We start from the raw sequence: 12,093 nt of genomic DNA, 5'->3' as shown, positions 1-12,093 counted from the left end.
CATTCTGTTTTGTATACAGTATTAACAGGCATTTGATTACTCTCATAACAATGGACTAGTTTAACTATTTGAGTGCAATTATAAATTCCTAGGATAAAATTCCATGAATGCATTGATCTGTGAATGAATGTCTGGAGTACTGGAGTAAAATATGTGTGTACTTCCTCTTAGCCTGGATGTAATTTATCTATGGCTTTATTCTGTCAATATTCAAAGGTAAAGGTAAAACATACAACCTTATATTAGGCCTTACTGTGAGTGATTTATAATAACAGCAATCTGTAACAATACTAATACTTTATACAGTATTTATACATGATAACTCACCAGTCTACCAGCTCTCAATGGGAAATGTGTTGAGCAGTGTTTATAAATTATATCTCTTTGATCAAAAGTTTTTTAGTTGGTGAATCATTTCCTTGTATTTTTATTGCATTTTGCATTTTACTAAGTCACAGTGATGGTTTCGAGGCAGTTAATTGCTATTTTAATTGGATAGAAGAGTTCAGAGATCATCTAAAAGCTCCTGTGCATATTCTGTGTTCCTCATTATGAATTGGATCTAAACTTTTTACTGTTCAATCTAACATTAAACTACATATCTGACCACCACAGACTAGGATAGACATCAAAGTTGCTTTGTACAGTTATGTAAAGGTTGGTGTCAGCTCCTCAATTTGTGTGAGATAATTTTTTTCAATTTTAATGAATGTTTGCAATTGGCTTTTAAATTGGCTACATACTTTCTAGTTTAGTTGTGTTAAAAGTAATGCCTGAAAATTATCTGTTTGACTTATGGGTATATGAGCTTGTCTAATCATTAGGTAATTTTCTTAACTCTTTCCTGCTAGACATTTTTATAGAATGTTACTGTTGTTGTCTTTTCTCTGGAGAATTGGAAACCTACTGATGAGTTCCATTTGTCTATTTTTACTGCACGTATAGCATTCCTGATGATATGTTCAGCATGCCCTGTGTTTTCCAAATTCATAATGGCCTGGTATCACAAAATTGAATGAAAGTCTCTTGTTTTTTATGCAAGTCTTTTTTTTATATATAAGAGCACAGCATTGCCCCATCACAGCACTAGCTAGTGGTTCACAAAAGGACAAACAAGATTAAAATCTTCATCTTCCTTGATAAAAGTAAATCAACTAAGGAACAGAATATTTGTATTTGTGGAAAGGTTAGGCTACCTAAAATTAAAATTCGCAAACATTTCAAAAGACCAAAATGTAATTTTCTATAAGTGCTATAAAATAGGACTCTGAATGCTGCCTGAAAGCTAATTATACATGGCTAGATGCCCCTAAACAAGTCAAGTCTCTAATAAAATTGACTTTTGAAAATGAGGGTACATTTTATATGCCAACATATGCCTTTGCACTCTAGCATTGGCAACTTAAAGTTTGGTTTTTTGGAATATATGTGAGGATGGAGACTGTTTCAAGCATCTAAGCTTCAATGCATGACAAGTTTGAGAATCCTGACATCTAGAGATAAAATTGAATGTAGAAAATGGGGATCAATGAAAAAAATATGCAGTTCATACTGTGACCTACCACCAAGGAACAAGTCAAGAAATCAGAGCATGTTACTAATGATTTTTTAAGCCTTTCTTATTTGAGGATCTCACCATCAACCCAATGCTGATTCATTCACTTTCAGCAGGTGTTCAGTAGTTGATTTTTACAAATTAACTGGTTAATTAGGCTTACGCAAAAGAGGATTTGTAATTTGTATAAAACCTTAAATGTTTTTTAAAAAATACAAACAAATAGCATCATATCAATATTACTTCAATGCAATAAATCCTAAGAGTTTGAAAACTGATACGATCATTCAACAGGTTCTACATTTCTTTTATTTTCAAACCCTGTTAAAATAGCAGCCATGAACGTTTCTCGTTTATAATAGCACATGTATGCAAAGCTATACAAACTGTTCAACATACAGTATATGGCCTAAGATATACTGCATACATGTGCAATAAATTTTGCTCATGCATGCAATTTACAAATAAAATCAATGGCAACTACAGTCATTACAGCAGAGACAACAAAGATTTGGGACTAATACCATGAAAAAATGATTAGCAAATAAAAAATACCTTTAGTAACATCCCATGTTTTATTAAAGTCTGATAACTCTATATCTCTGAGAAAGGCAATTTTTTTTATTAGATAAATTTGCACATAATTTACCACATATGAAATATTCAGTTGTTACTTCCAAACCAATTCACAGTTGATTTTAATTTCCCAGTGCCAGATGTTCTTTCCTGAAGATAATTTTTTGTTAATGGAAAATTTTTACCCAATTTTCAAGATTACTTCAAAGGAACACTAATAAGGACAGACAATGAAAAACTACGGAAGTAGACATATTAAAAAAAAATGAAGACACTCAAAACCACATAAGAGCAAAAATATCAAGACTAAAAATCTCGGGGTTCTGGATGCAAACATAATTATCATACCTTTATACAGCAGGCCACATAAAGAATAAATAAATTTGCAAAAGAACTATATTACACATGGCAAGGTTTCATATATCAAATAGAAACAATTGCCAGATTTCTAAATTCAGATCTGCATCAAATACCAAATCAATGACATACTGGAGAAAATTTTACCTCAAAAGGGTCTGAAAGTTACTCTTTTTAATATTTACAAAGACAGGCCCTTACATAGGCTAGCTGTAATTCCACTGTATACAGTATACAGCATTGTAATGATAGCATTCACTGGTATTCATGGTGAAAGGAAGTAAAATCTTTTGATACAGTGTCTTGCCTATGAGTATTTGATGCTCGAGTATAAAAATACATTCATCTAGACATTCTCCATAACAATCTCCTGGATTGGTTTTTTTAAAAATAGGAGAGCAATGGAAAGGAGGTGGTGGAAAGGATATTAAAACAATAAAAGTGCATGCAGATGATAGAAGGAAGGGAAGAGAAAAAAATGAGCTTGAACAGGTTTTTAAACATGCTTTTATTTCATACTTTACAAAAATTTTCCAGATACCAGTACCATTCTTTCCCCAACTGTTTTTCATTATCCATTCCTAAATCCTCTACTCCTTTAGCTAATCCCAAGTCACTTACAGTTACTAAATTCTTGCCAGAAGTAATGTAAAGAATGTACATCTATAGAAAGGGAATGGTGAATTGAGAGATTTCTCACTTTCACTCGATTCATTGCTTTGGTTCATTCTTCTTTTTATTCATACACTATTCATTTATCTGGCTTATTCCTCTTTATTTTCAATTCCTATTTCTTTTTCTTTAATTCATTCCATATCCTTTTCATTTAACATTTTTTTTCCTTTCACCCATATTTTTTTTGTTCTTCCGTACGAATACTTTTGCAGACTTTCTGAAGATTCAGAGGGAAAGATCAGGGTATCATATTGCTGGTTTTAAAAGGTTGGGAGAGAGCTTTATGGAGATGGGTTCGGAAACAGACTTGAATTTGGAATGAATGGTTCCCTAGGAAGAATACTCATAAGTATACTGTACTAGTAAAACTGAGAGTTAATAATTTTAACAAAAGTTCAAAACCAGATACAGTAGGTAAGATTTTTTTGTGCTGATCGTTAATTATGCTAAAATACAAAAAACTCTCCGATAGTTTGTTGACCACAGTCTAAAGCCTACCAATCCTGCACTCTGCCTTACTGGGCCAAGTGAAGGCCCAAGAGGTACAAAAGGAGCTTACTGGGCCAAGTGAAGGCCCAAGAGGTACAAAAGGAGCTTCATTACAAGATTTCTAAACAAAATGTTTGTGAGGCCAACATATTATTCAAATTCATTCTCACTTGCCTGACAGTATTGTTGCTAGGCATGGCAAAGTACTATAGACATAATAAGCAAGATAATTGTAGGGATGGGGAATGGCTTCCTCCTCTCCTCTGCTTCTAACATGTTGAGTACAGGGGCAAAATGGAAGGACTGGTCACAACCTTACTTTCATTATTTTTTTTTACTGGAGATGTTTTTATTCATTTCTTTACTTTATTCTTTATATTTGCAGTAATGTTAGGAACAGGTAATTGTTAAAATAAACCACTGCTGACATACTTTCAGCCACCACCATTATTTTCATTTTAATCTTTTTTGTTTCTATTTCTGTGTTCTTGGTGGGATGGGTGACAATTTCTTGGAGTGTATTCCCTAGTTTCAAGATGATAACCTTAAGACATATTTATGAAATTTCCCATTACAATTGGTCATTTGGAAAACAAAGTCATATAGCCAAGAGTCACTGTACAGACTGAACAGTGTATAGTAATGCATTAAATGTAATAAGTGAATATTAAATTGTAAAAATCCTGGAACTGCCAGTGTTTCATTTAAAATTTTGTGCACCAACTGTTATCCCAGTGCATTTTACTTCCATGTTATAGTCAAACCAAAATGACACAAACATGTAGTACATTTTCGACATTACTGCTTTTCCCAGATTTGATTCATAAACCCTAGACCTACTTAAGTTGGGATGGTATGCAGATGTGGCAGAAATGTTGCCAGGTCAAAAAGGGTAAACACCTTGTCACTATTGTTCTGTGTTTCTAGCATTAAAGATGAAAAATACGCGAAAGAACAGAGATTTGATGAAGAGTAATGGGTGATTTATAGTAAAAAAAAAAAAAAGCTGCAATAAATAAAGATCTGAAATAATTCATTAAACTGTTTTGATAATGTGGTAGATAAGGATGATTTAGTTTCTAATCATCTTCATGAATTATATAATGATACAATGCAAAAAAAAAAAAAAAATACTGTTATTGGTTCCTCAAAGATTGTAAATTAAGTCAGCCTTGTCCCGGAACAGCTCATTCTTCTGGAAAGCCCTTGGAAGGGATATGTAGGATTTTATGACCAGATTAAATAACCCCAAAGTGAGGCATGTAGATTAACTGTAGTCAGATGATAAGTCAGCAAGAAGTCTGGCAACGCAGTTAATGACAGCCATATTGGTTTGACTATACAGTAGTGTGTGAATATGTTTGTACATATCTCAGCATATATACTGTGTGTAAGTTTTATGCTTGTATCCTTGAACAGTTTGCTGAGCTGTGACTTTGTTAGGTCATCTTGTAGGTTATTTAGGTGATGAACTGAAAGCTTGTGAAGTACCTTTTGCCCAGTAGCCCCGAATTTGGTTCCGTATCCACTAAAAGAAACTATTGTCTTCAACCAAAGGAAGTAACAGGTTAGTGTTAAAGGATTTTCCTTAAAATATTGTTTTTGGCATTTTTTGGCACTAATTTAATGAGCTTTAATGCAAAATATAATGATTCATTGCAATATGTAAATGCTCTTAATGTATTTTCCTGTTAATGGAATGGTGTAAAAATTAGTCCTAGCAGGTGTTATACTAGTTTTTTTTGTTTGCAGGTCAGATGAAGTTGGTTTGTGTTAAAATAAGACACAGCCTAAGAATGTTAATCAACTAGAGTCTGAACAATCCTTCCCATATGAAAAAAAATACACAGCTCTGTAGCACACACACATAAAAACATTCAGGTTATATAGTGCAAAATTAAAAATACTAATGATAGACCATCTCTTCACTCAACTTCATTAGATGCTTACCAATGTTATCTGCATAATGCTGCAGGGAACAATTCACACATTTTAAACAGCACATAACTGCATTCAAAATCAACATAAAATTACTAGTTAAATATGTCAAGGTAAAAAAGTTTGGTTACCTGTATTTGGTGATACACATGCTTTCTTTTCATTCATCAAAACTCTCCACATTTATCAGTCATATGCACAACTATATATAATTATTATTAAGTAATTTAACCAGGCCACTGAGCTAATTTATTCAGCTGTACATTTGACCTCAATGGATACTAAGCTAATATAAATATACACCATTTGTAACATACAACATCTCAAACCTTCAACAATATTAATACACCTGTTGTTATTGGGCTTAAAGAAAAAATGACAGCACAGCAAGATATCAGGGCACCCTTTATGGTAAAGTTGTTAAGCTCTAGTAAAGAAAATGAGAGTAAAAAGCATAAATTTTATGTGTAAACTGGATAATCTACACATGAGAACAATTAAATTTTTAGTAGAAGCTACTCTTATTAAATTGGAAAAGCTACGTCACATGGAAAATATCCATGTTAGTAAACTGGTCCTCCTCTCCCCTTAAAAGTACAAAGCAAGTAAACCAGTCATAAATATGTAAAACAACAGTATTTTTCTGTAAAAAAACAATCTATAAGATTATAGTACAAGGCTCACATTATAGGCTTAACAAAATTAGCACTAGATAGCTGATCTGTTCTGTAGAGAAATATACAAGCAAATACTTAATTTTATTGTTAGTACATGGTAATAGAAGCATAAGGAAAATACCAATCACAAAGGATGCTTAAGACAAAGAACTATCATGAAGGACATATGGAAAAATACATATGGAAAGAATACAGTCCAATACTTGGCCCTTCTTATTTTCCTTACTCACATAGCATCCCATCTTAGCTTGCCTCACACATATGCTGACCATCTCTTCCTTATCAATTTATCAAAAAACTTTTCCTGATGACAAACTACAGAATTCATGAGGGGTTTACTACTATGAGATTCTAATGTAGTTCTAAAATTTCTGTTATTTGGTAATTCAAACAATAGTTAAAATATTTTTAAAATTTACATGCTTAATAACTGCTTATTCTTCAATTTCTAAAATATGAGCATCTCTAAAAACAGGCAATTACTTAACTATTTCAAAAGTGTGCTTATAATTTGCAGTAAGTACGCTATAAAACTAGGCTAAATAATTTGCCATTCTTTTTTCTATTTCCTGCTCAACTTAATGCATTTTTCATCTCTTATGCCATTAAATACAATAACGATGATGCAGCATTTTACTTAGTCACTGATGAAATATACAAAGCAATGAAAAACTGGATTAGAATAAAAAAATAAATATTTAATGTATTCCTCATGAGGTGTTATGCTTTCACCACAATAGTGTTATTGAAAATTGAATAAAATTCCATGAAAAAATAAGCTGTGAAAGAAGTATGCAAACTTCGTAATCAAAATGAACTGCTAAAAAAAAAGAATCCTTGGAACTTCAAGTGTGAAAAAAATACTGAAATGGTAAATGATGAGGGTTGAATGGTTGCAAGTTACAGTATGAGGACAGTTCTGTACATAAAGGTGTTATAATCTTCAACACTCTAAGAGAAAAAGATGTGACTCGTGTCACAACACTACTGCTCAGCTTTACATCCCTAAAACTACTTTTTATGTAAAAAATAGAAATGCCTCTGTCTAGGGAACATATTATTGTTCTTTATACATGAAGACCTTAAACACATCTCGTGTCCTAGTGAATGATAAATACAGTATAATGAATCAAGACTCAAGGTGTTTGTTACATGAATATAAAGGAAAGGGAAGCATGAATATAAAGATGAAGGGAATAATATAAAAAGCAATTATGATATTTTCCTATCATTGAAAAGTGAATAAATTGATAAATTATGGCATATAATATAGAGTATCTGTATATACAGCATAAAACAAAATAAAAATTGCATACTGCAGTGCATATAACTATGAAAATTTCAATTAGTAACAAAAATAGACACTTTTTGCTATACAAAATTAAATAAATTTGATTATGTACTAAAATTCAGTGAGTTATGTGTTAGTATATATTATCATGAGAGCTGATCAACACAAAAAAAAAATATAACAAAAACCATGAAATTCAATGTGATTTGACGATAGTTCCCTTTTGATTTTTCAGTATATAAACATTGATGAATTGGGCTGAATCTATAAAATTACACAATCCTTTTAAAATTGTCACAACAGTTAATAAATATCTACATATATTTCTCTTTATAATTATGCCACACCATTACTTTACATAATCAACAATTTTACAAACTATCAGTGCAGTGGAATTAAAGAAAAATGTTTAGGTAATATAAGTTTTTGTGATTTAAGCGTAAAAACCTCTAAACAATATTTACAGTGTTTATTATAAACTAGTCAGTCAACAATACCTACCTCTGTCCTAATGGTTCTGATAAATGTAACAGTGCTATCTAAGATCAAGCATATTGGACTTACTGTAATTCTATGGCACGGACCTAAATAGTGTTTGGTAAAATTCCATTCAACCTTGACTCATTTTCATGAGTGAATAAGTTTTTGGCAGTGACAGATATCTCTTGTAGCTTAAGATCCATCTCATAACATGGTTGTCTTAAGTTCCTTGACACTGAAGTTTAAATTGCTGGGAAGATGGACAATGTCACACACAGGATATGTTACACAAGCCAAAGTTGGCACTAACTTTGTCAACTACAAAATCCACTGCTTTAATTTCAACATGATATCATACACTGACTCTTCCTTTCAAAACACCTGGTTAATAATATTCTCAATACTACTGAAAACTTTTTACTAAATCTTCATCTTGAATTTCTGTTGATTTCATTTCAAAAATGCTGCCATCTGATAAAATAGTTGTAAAACCGCATTTTACGTAAAAAATAAGTAACCAACATCTATTCAAAATAAAAATATAACTTAAAATTAGGTAAGAACACAGCTTTTGTTTGAAAAGTACTTTAGTAAGTATGGTACTCGTTTTAATAACACGGTGTCTTGCAGATACTCAGTACCCTTAGGCCTTATTGTTCCCATTCAGTTGTCATACATAACACATGAAAAACTTAAGTACAATTCTCATGACAACTACATAAAACTATAGGGATACAGTTTGGCACAAACATGTGTTTTAAGTCAAACATCTCTCCAAACACGCAAACACCCAAATCACTGAATAATAATCCATCTGAAGACAAAACTGCATGATGAAATTTTATGTCATTTATGTTCTTGATTCTCCACACTATAGAATCTCAACTTGTAGCTCTAAATTTACATTATGACCATGGTTCTCATTCTTATCTCCTGGGATAACAGAATAACAAAAATGTAATATGTCACCTATACTGTAGTATGAAACTACTGTACTCTAAATTATCACACTTGTAAAATACTTTACAAATATTCCCATTAGGGTAATTAAATGCACTGATTCAGGCAGGATCAAACACAATTACAGTACAGTACATGTTTTTGCTGTACACTGAATGATGACAATTCTGTATAGTACTACTGTATCTCAAGATGAAATAACATACATTTTTTTGATGATCTGTATTACTAATGAGTTATTAGCTACAGTAATTCAATTCCACTGCTGGCTCTGTACTGTTTAACTTGTGGTAATAACCCCTGCCTCTAAAGATAAACACCAATACTTATTCCCAGCCTGAGAAGAACCCTAAAGAGTTCAGAGGTCTGGTTAAACAAATCATTTATAACTAACTAACCACGCTCACTTCCAGGTAATCTGGCATAATAAGTAAGAATTAAATTACAATTCACGTATACCAGTTTAGTACAGAATACAGCATGCTCTTAACTTGGTTTTTCTCATCCTTTTTTCTGGGTGTGGTAACCTGTCAGCTCTCAAAAGAGAATTTCCCTTCTTTCAGATATAAAGTGAAACTCTTCCTGACAACTATACCACACTCAAACAAATAATCTTGTCAGTCCAGAAAAGTGTGGTACATCTGGATTTAGAAGAGTATGGGTGATACCCACGTATGTTATGCTATCTAATATAACCTCAAAGTTCTTAGTTCCTTTGCAATGTAAGTTCTCAGTCTTTGTGTCCTCAAGCATTTTAAGACTTCAATATATTTTCCAACCAGCGCTGTCATACTGCTCTACTAGTTTTGCAGCAATTAATTCATTAATTTATCTTTTTTTTCTAATTACTGATCACCTTTTTCTGTATTTCCCATTTTTACCTTCTGTTACTTCTTTTGAAAGAACATCGTATTCTTTAGAAGCTTGAATTTCAAGTCAATGGTCCCTGTGGGCTTGTTCCATATGGACAGGGTTTATCTTCTGAATAATATAATAATAATGACAATTGACTTGTGTTATTGGAGTTTCTAATTTCACTTTGTGCTAATGTGTTAGTAACTTTCCTACAAATATTAAGTGTACTTTTGAAGAATAATATTTAGTTATAATATCCTCAAAGCCTCCACATTCCTCTGCATATTTGCTATCAAAAACATGTTGTGATCTGTTTGGCTAATGAGCATATGCATCACATTCTTAATTTTTTCATAATACTCAATGCCACACTTTAAACCTGTTGCTAAGAAGCTTTTGTATTCTTATCATACAACCCCATTACTCAGGCTGAAATTCTGGCTATTTTCCACTGAATACCAGGTCACGTAAATCATCATTCAAGTAACATTTCCTCAGAGCCTCAACATTAGAACTACACTACTGTATATAAAACAATGGCTTCTTGAGTGCAAAAAGAGTATTTTATCAATTCTGTAACTGCACAGTCCCAGTCAAACATATTTACATATATGCCACTACTCCCTTTAAAATGGATACAAAGAGAAAAAATTACATATGACTAAGGCAAACAAGTGAATAGCCCTGGTAAATGATTTACTTTTCTGACAGAAACTGGAATGATGTCCCAACAATACGAGTATAGAGATAATTGATACTTTAACTTTTGTTCAAGTTATTTCAAATGACAAAATATACAAATAAAACCAGTAAACAAAGGGGCTAGAGTCAGGCTGCACTGCATGCAATATTTAATGATATATGCAGTACGGTATCTTGATTCTTGATGTATCAATATACTGATAATAACTGTATGCCAAAGTCAGGCCCTGGTAATCCTATTAATCAACAGTAGAAATTGCAGGAATACTGCTTTAGTGAAAACCAGTTTTTTCATACTGATGTAATATCCAACATATTACTGTAAATTCAATCTGTTAAAAGCTGTAAAAAAAGAAAAATACTCTATTTCCCAATCTACTTGAATAATAAAATTTCTGACATATCAATGCAGCTACTGAAAATTACACAGCGAACTAATTCCAAGTCATCAGCGTTTTAGATCATGCTTTCCCTTCGGAGGTTAGGTTGTGATATTTTCTCTGTTTTTCTTTCCAACCTTGTGAACCTTGTGCACTTTCTGCCTCAATTCCCACCTGGTCCAGATCGCCCTTTCTCTGTGATAGTCTGGGCCTTTCCATAGCATCCTGCCACACAAATATCTAACCCTTTCCTAATAAACTGCTTCTCTCTATTTTCATCACATGAAAATACCATCTTAAATTTCTTCTCCTATCTCTGAACACAAATTGGCTATTTACTTATTTGACTAGAAGACATATCAATACTCTATGAACTGAAGTTTTCAGTAACCTTCACCCTCAAAAGCTTTCTATATTCAGCTAAAATTATTTTTCCCATTTGATAACATCTTTACTAAGGTGAATTTAAGAAAATGACCGAATAACTCTCAGACATTTGGAAATGGATATGAGTATGGTTTTTAACGTAAAAAAACTGGTTCCTGAATGGATGTCAAAGACCTTAAAGAAATTTGACACTGAATAAAAATATCATACATGCATTTAAATTCTATCAGCAAGATATTTTTTGCATTTAGTCAGATGATTTACAAATAGTGTAAAAAGGCCAGAAAAACAACTCAATGATCATTAAAAGAGAAATTATGCTTTATAATTCCCTTCTTGAATTGCTCCAGCCAACATCAGATACAGTATGTTTATGGCCTGGTGTCCAATATAAATAAAAAAAAATTAATATTTCAAGAAAACATAATGGAATACCAATAAAATAAAAATAATGAAAATTATCGGGAAATTAATACCAAACTTGCATTTTAGCTTAAATTTAAAAAATCTGATCTCAAGTTGAGGCACTAATATTTCACGTGTCAATATATAAAAGACTGGAAAGGGTGCTTAAATTCCACCATGGAAGAAAATATCAAATTTATTAAGAGACAAAAATCCTGAAATATCTGAAAGCAAATATTTAACCTTCACCACGTTATTCTGCGTCTGCCTCAATGTGTGAATAATCATAAAATAAAAGTGGGGATTCTACAGATGTGGAGAACCATGACTGTTTAATGTAGTTATATCAGCTGGTTTCACTTTCTG

General features: G+C 32.1%; 1 protein-coding gene across 16 annotated transcripts in view; it reads right to left on the bottom strand.

Annotated features, from left to right (window-relative positions):
* Positions 1–9,918: 9,918 nt before the first annotated feature.
* Positions 9,919–12,093, bottom strand: part of LOC136833710 (sodium/hydrogen exchanger 9B2-like) — a 317,786-nt gene continuing 315,611 nt past the window's right edge. For all 16 annotated transcript variants that reach the window (XM_067095905.1, XM_067095912.1, XM_067095900.1 and 13 more), the window contains one exon: positions 9,919–12,093. This exon is cut by the window's right edge and continues 376 nt beyond it. The gene's annotated coding sequence lies outside the window, so the exon portion shown is untranslated.

The sequence above is a fragment of the Macrobrachium rosenbergii genome, chromosome 52 (genome assembly GCF_040412425.1).
Source record: "Macrobrachium rosenbergii isolate ZJJX-2024 chromosome 52, ASM4041242v1, whole genome shotgun sequence".
Taxonomy (NCBI): Eukaryota; Metazoa; Arthropoda; class Malacostraca; order Decapoda; family Palaemonidae; genus Macrobrachium; species Macrobrachium rosenbergii.
This window is presented reverse-complemented; position numbering and strand designations above follow the sequence as displayed.